The sequence below is a fragment of the Neolamprologus multifasciatus genome, chromosome 11, assembly GCF_963576455.1.
Source record: "Neolamprologus multifasciatus chromosome 11, fNeoMul1.2, whole genome shotgun sequence".
NCBI lineage: Eukaryota > Metazoa > Chordata > Actinopteri > Cichliformes > Cichlidae > Neolamprologus > Neolamprologus multifasciatus.
In genome coordinates, this window is record NC_140449.1 from 9405103 (window position 1) to 9412538 (window position 7436).

Below are 7436 nucleotides of genomic sequence, written 5' to 3' on the forward strand. Positions count from 1 at the left end.
CTTGAATAAACCAATACCAGTAAAAACGTATACACTGTAGATCGATATAAAGGCCCAGAGATCCAGCCATGGTGGGTTTCTCCACACATCCTCCGGGCTATGACTCAAGTGGTCACTGTAGAACAGGCTGCATGCTTTCACCCTCACTGACAGACCAGAAACTTTCTCTGCATTTCTGTGTGAAACATCCCTTCAGGCCGCTCTAAACGCAAAGTCTTTTATCACTCTCGGCTCTGTATCACGTCAATCTGTCACGGTCCTCGGTCTGAGCGACTCAGGGACCCTGACCAGTTATGAACTTGTATTATAATATATGTATTTTTGGTATTGCTGTCCCTCGTTCTCCCTGCTTGTAGATATATGTGTGTGGATGCAGGTGTGCTGTAAGCACTCGTTTACAGGCATCTTCAGGCCTGGTGGGTGTGGCCCTGGGAGGTGATTGGCCACACCTGAAGACCGTGACACACCTGCAGCTGATCAGGCCTCGTCGGAGGAGCTACTTGAGAGTGTGGTGGAGCTCTCTCCGACGCTGGATCGTTGCGTGGCTTCACGTTAGTCTCTCGACCAGTTCTCAGTTTAAGTCTGCTGCGTTATTGTGTGTCTGACTGCTGCCTCTCTCTTATGTCCCCAGGAGTAGCGGGGAGACGAGAGGACAGCGGAGAAGCGGAGACAGGAGTACTAGCACTGGGAAGAGGACACGTCACAGGAGTCGGGAGAACACGGGGATTTATTGTCATGTTTTTCCATCACTGTAAATAAACGCACTGCTAAGCACACAGAGCTCCGTGCCTGGGTCCTCCTTCCCTACACCTGAGCGGAGATCAGTTCAGGCTCAGAAGCTCCACCCACCTGCTGGTGAAAACTTTTGTTTGCATGAGGCAGCCAATGAGAAGTAGAAAAACTGCCTAAAGAAAGAAGGGACGGGAGCTAAAAAATGTTTCCCCACGCAGATGAACTGAGAGCAATAACCATCATCCAGCAAAAGGTGAATGATATTGAAAACTACTCTGGTATATTAAAAATAACTACAATAGGGCAGCCTCTCTCTTCTGCCTTACTTTATTATATATTATAAAATTATATATCATCCCCCTTTTCCCCTCATTAGTTTTTTTGCTTTTCTCCCTCTGTCATATCTCTCACTCATCTCTGCATTCTTCATTACTTGTATCTCTTTTCACTCATACACCACTACTGCATTTATTCATTAGCAAGTATTAAACTCTGGCTTTCTCCTATAGTTCTGTGCTGTTTCCCTCAACTCTCTTCTCCCTTCCCTCACCCCCAACCAGTCTTGGCAAATGACTGCTGCTCCACGAGTCTGATTCTGCTGGACGCTGCTTCCTGTTAAAAGGGAGTTTTTCCTTCCCACTGTTGCCAAATGGTTGCTACAAGGTTGTGTAGGGCGATCGTGGTTCAGGGCGATCGTGGCTCAAGAGTTGGCAGTTCGTCTTGTAACCAGAAGGTTGCCGGTTCGAGCCCCGGGTTGGACAGTCTTGGTCGTTGTGTCCTTGGGCAAGACACTTCACCTACCGCCTACTGGTGTTGGTCAGAGGGGCTGATGGCGTGATATGGCAGCCTCACTTCTGTCAGTCTGCCCCAGGGCAGCTGTGGCTACAACTGTAGCTTGCCAGTGTGTGAATGTGAGAGTGAATAAATAGTGGAATTGTGAAGCCCTTTGAGGGTCTCGAAAAGCGCTATATAAATGCAGTCCATTATTATTGTGTGCTTTTTGGGATTGTTGTAGGGTCTTTGCCTTAGAATATAAATATAAGGCACATTGATGCAACTGTTATTGTGAATTAGCACTGTACTGATACAATAGAACTGAACTGAACTGATGTTATGGATATTCACTGGTGAATAAAGTAGGTAAACTCACCCGTCCTCCATTCCCCATTCGGTGCACATATAGCAGAAGACAAACTCAAATCATATCCAAACATATTCATACATCTAAAGGACTTTCACTGTTAGGTTCTGATAAAAGGGAGCTGTTATTTAATAGGCACCTCTTCACCTCATAGTGCGAGTGTCTGGGTTGAGGGAGAAGAGCACTGACAGGTTGAAAAGACTTAATATCACAGCTAATTACATGCACGTGCAAGGCTTTCATGCCATATTTTGAAGTTATTTTTTTCTTTCTGAGCTGAACATAGCTTTTGCTGACAGTTTGCAAGGCAGGCGGTCTGCAAAACAACAATCACACATACGGAGTTGAGAAGTCATTCGCAGGGCAGCCTCGCAGCGAGAGGAGTCAGAACTACAAAATGAACAGAAAAGGAAAAACAGTAATGGCATTCAAGTTCCCTGAAGACATTTTCGTCACATTTTCCTGTCATGTGGGTGTGGGTGTGGGGGTTCACCTTTTGCTCTTTTTCTCTCTTTATCACTCTTCTTTCTCTTTTGTTCATTTCCTCCTTATGTTTCGTCCTCTCCTCCCTGCTCTTTTCATTTTCTCTTCTTTTTCCTAGCCACCCTCCTCCTGTCGTTGACAGCTCCAGTTAATTTAATGTCAGCTCTGCCAGGCTCGCCTCAGCGCTGTGAAACAGATCTGAGCACAGGAAAGTGCGAGAGTGGAAGAAAAGACAGAGGTGAAAGGGGAGCAGGAAAATAAGAGATAAAAACTACATCAAAACTTAAACTTACCAATAAATAGATCAAATAAAGAAGTCGTACTGTCAGAGCTGATACATGGGAGTTTGCCTTCCCACAATCCTTTGCCTCTTGCACGGGAGGCAATTACAATTTCACAGGTTGAAAATTAAAATTCCCTGTAGTGTGTGTTTGCGGGTGCCCGTGTGTGTCTGTGTGTGTGTGTGTATTCCATGAGATAGCGCAGGCTGTCAAAGTGATTTCAAGCTGTTTAAAGCCTAAGCTCGCAAAAAGGATCCTCGTGCAGCAAAGGGAGGAAAAGAATCTAAATCTCCTCTCCCCTCCTTTTTAAAAAGAAAACTAATTCCTTGAATATTAATTGCCTGGCTGGGTCTTGACGATCGGCTTATTTGTTTGTGATGAGGCTGCAAAAGAAAAGTACTCATAATCCCTGTCTCTTTCTCTCTCTCTCTCGCTTCTCATGCTGTCTACTGCTTGCATTAATCTCTCTTTCTGCTCTTTTCCTTTGCGCTCTCCAAATCTTTTTCTTTTTTCTCTTATTTATTTTATTTTTTTTACCCTTTCTCCATCTTCCTCTTTCTTGGAACATGTTAGTTATTTGTATAATATTTTGCTCCTTAGATGAAACGATAAGCATTTTAGAGTTGGTGTCATCGGATATTGAAGTTCTAATATCTAATTTCTGGTCCTGCTTTATTTACATCCCTGAAGATTTATGGCCCATGTCAGGTTTCATTTTCAAGCCCCAGAGTGTAGCGTGATTTATTCCCATTATAATAGTATCTCCACTTTCCAGTCCCTTTCTCTGATTCCTTACAGCATTCTGTGCAGGCTACATGAGCTATATAATCTCTCTGAGTGTCTGTATCAGTCATCAGTGTTTATGGGGTATCACCCTTTATTCAGGTTTTGAACTCTCTGCTGTCTCTCCTGTCGGTGGCGCTGTCACTTGGTGTTCGCTCGCTCTGTGGTATAGTATCGCTTCCTGTTCCTGCTCAAACACAGTGGTGTTTCTGAGTAGCTTATTTGCTTAGCAGTTTAATTAACAACTTTTAAATACATTCTTTTTTCACAGTATAATCTTCACGTGCTTCATCCGAAGCACACTTTCTCTGTACTCACTACCTAATTTATAGCCAAAGTATTCACTCACTGTCTCTGTACTGTTTCGCTAGCTTAGCTCGTAGCCGACCCGTTAGCACCATGGCTACTTCACCTGTCCCTTCTGCACTTTCTTGCTCATTGTGTCAGATGTTTAGTTACTCCTCGGCCTCCTTTAGCAGTAATGATATCTGTAACAAATGTAGCATATTTGCAGCTCTGGAGGTCAGGATTACTGATCTGGAGACTCGGCTTTGCACCCTGCTCTCACCCTTAGCTAGCCAGGCCCCTGTAGCTGGTGCAGCCGAAGATAGCGTAGGCCCCGCTAGCTGTTCCCCGGCAGACCCCAAGCAGCTGGGGAAAGATGGCTGGGTAACGGTGAGGAGGAAGCGTAGTCCTAAACAGAAGCCCCAGGTACACCACCAACCCGTTCATGTGTCTAACCGTTTTTCCCCACTCGGTGACACACCCGCTGGGGGTCAAACTCTGGTAATTGGTGATTCTGTTCTCAGACATGTGAAGCTAGAGACACCGGCAACCATAGTCAATTGTCTTCCAGGGGCCAGAGCAGGCGACATTGAAGGAAATTTAAAACTGCTGGCTAAGGGTAAACGTAAATTCAATAAAATCATAATTCACGTCGGCAGTAATGACACCCGGTTACGCCAATCGGAGGTCACTAAAATCAATATTGAATCGGTGTGCAACTTTGCCAAAACAATGTCGGACTCTGTAGTTTTCTCTGGTCCCCTCCCCAATCAGACCAGGAGTGACATGTTTAGCCGCATGTTCTCCTTAAATTGCTGGCTGTCTGAGTGGTGTCCCAGAAACGATGTGGGCTTCATAGATAATTGGCAAACCTTCTGGAGGAAACTTGGTCTTGTTAGGAGAGACGGCATCCATCCCACTTTGGATGGAGCAGCTCTCATTTCTAGAAATATGGACAAATTTATTAAACCCCTCAAAACATGACTATCCAGAGTTGGGACCAGGAAGCAGAGTTGCAGTCTTACACGCCTCTCTGCAGCTTCTCTCCTCCTGCTACCCCCCCAAAAACCCATCTCCATAGAGACTGTGTCTGCTTCCAAAAAGACAAAAAACAAACTAAAAACCAGCAACAAACAACTTAAACATTTACAAAGAAAGAACAATACAGTATCCACATCTGAACCAAAAAGTAAAACAGTGAAATGTGGATTATTAAATATTAGGTCTCTCTCCTCCAAGTCTCTGTTAGTACATGACTTAATAATTGATCAACAAATTGATTTACTCTGCCTTACAGAAACCTGGTTGCAGCAGGATGATTATGTTAGTTTAAATGAATCAACACCCCCGAGTCATTCTAACTACCAGAAATCTCGAAGCACAGGTCGAGGGGGCGGTGTGGCAGCAATTTTTCACACCAGTCTATTAATTAATGAAAGACCAAGACAGACTTTTAATTCATTTGAAAGCCTGATGCTTAGCCTCGTCCACCCCAGCTGTGAAACTCAGAAACCAGTCTTACTTGTTATCATCTATCGTCCACCTGGGCCTTACACAGAGTTTCTGTCTGATTTCTCAGACTTTATATCTAATTTAGTTCTGAGCTCAGATAAAATAATTATTGTGGGTGATTTTAACATCCATGTTGATGCTAAAAATGACAGCCTCAACATGGCATTTAATCTGTTGTTAGACTCAATTGGTTTCTCTCAAAATGTAAAAGAACCCACCCACCACTTTAATCACACTCTAGATCTTGTTTTAACATATGGCATAGAAACTGAACATTTAACAGTGTTTCCTGAAAACCCTCTCCTGTCTGATCATTTCTTGATAACATTTACATTTACAATAATTGATTACGCAGCAGTGGAGAGTGGACTTTATCAAAGTAGATGTCTTTCTGAAAGCGCTGTAACTAAGTTTAAGAATATAATCCAGCCACTGTTATCATCGTCAATGCCCTGTACCAACACAGAGCAGAGCAGCTATCTGAACGCTACCCCAACAGAGGTCGATTATCTTGTTAATAATTTCACCTCCTCACTACGTACGACTCTGGATACTGTAGCTCCTGTGAAAACTAAGGTCTCTAATCAGAAGTACCTGACCCCGTGGTATAATTCTCAAACACGTACCCTAAAGCAGATGACTCGTAATCTGGAGAGGAAATGGCGTGTCACAAATTTAGAGGATCATCATTTAGCCTGGAGAAATAGTTTGTTGCTTTATAAGAAAGCCCTCCGCAAAGCCAGAACAGCTTACTACTCATCACTGATTGAAGAAAATAAGAACAACCCCAGGTTTCTCTTCAGCACTGTAGCCAGGCTGACAAAAAGTCAGAGCTCTTTTGAGCCAACCATCCCTTTAACGTTAACTAGTGATGACTTCATGAACTTCTTCACAAATAAAATTTTTATCATTAGAGAAAAAATTACCAATAATCATCCCACAGATGTAATATTATCTACAGCTACTCTTAGTTTCATTGATGTTAAGTTAGACTCTTTTTCTCCAATTGATCTTTCTGAGTTAACTTCAATAATTACTTCCTCCAAACCATCAACGTGTCTTTTAGACCCCATTCCTACAAAACTGCTCAAAGAAGTCCTGCCATTGATTAATTCTTCGATCTTATATATGATCAACCTATCTCTAATAATCGGCTATGTACCACAGGCCTTCAAGGTGGCTGCAGTTAAACCTTTACTCAAAAAGTCATCTCTAGACCCAGCAGTCTTAGCTAATTATAGGCCAATCTCCAACCTTCCTTTCATATCAAAAATCCTTGAAAGAGTAGTTGTCAAACAGCTAACAGATCATCTGCAGAGGAATGGTTTATTTGAAGAGTTTCAGTCAGGTTTCAGAGTTCATCACAGCACAGAAACAGCTTTAGTGAAGGTTACAAATGATCTTCTTATGGCCTCTGACAGTGGACTCATCTCTGTGCTTGTCCTTCTTGACCTTAGTGCAGCATTCGATACTGTTGACCATAATATCCTATTAGAGCGATTAGAACATGCTGTAGGTATTACAGGTATTGCACTGCAGTGGTTTGTATCATATCTATCTAATAGACTCCAATTTGTGCATGTAAATGGAGAGTCCTCTTCACACACTGAGGTTAATTATGGAGTTCCACAGGGTTCAGTGCTAGGACCAATTCTGTTTACATTATACATGCTTCCCCTAGGCAGCATCATTAGAAGACATAGCATACATTTTCACTGCTATGCAGATGACACCCAGCTCTATCTGTCCATGAAGCCAGATAACACACACCAATTAGTTAAACTGCAGGAATGTCTTAAAGACATAAAGACTTGGATGGCCACTAACTTTCTGCTTCTTAACTCAGATAAAACTGAGGTCATTGTACTCGGCGCTGAAAAGCTTAGAAATATGGTATCTAACCAGATTCTTACTCTGGATGGCATTACCTTGGCCTCCAGTAACACTGTGAGGAACCTTGGAGTCATTTTTGACCAGGATATGTCCTTCAACGCACATATTAAACAAATATGTAAGACTGCGTTCTTCCATTTGCGCAACATCTCTAAAATTAGAAATATCCTGTCTCAGAGTGACGCTGAAAAACTAGTTCATGCATTTATTACTTCCAGGCTGGACTACTGCAATTCATTATTATCAGGATGTCCAAAAAACTCACTGAAAAGCTTTCAGTTAATCCAAAATGCTGCAGCAAGAGTACTGACAGGAACTAGAAAGAG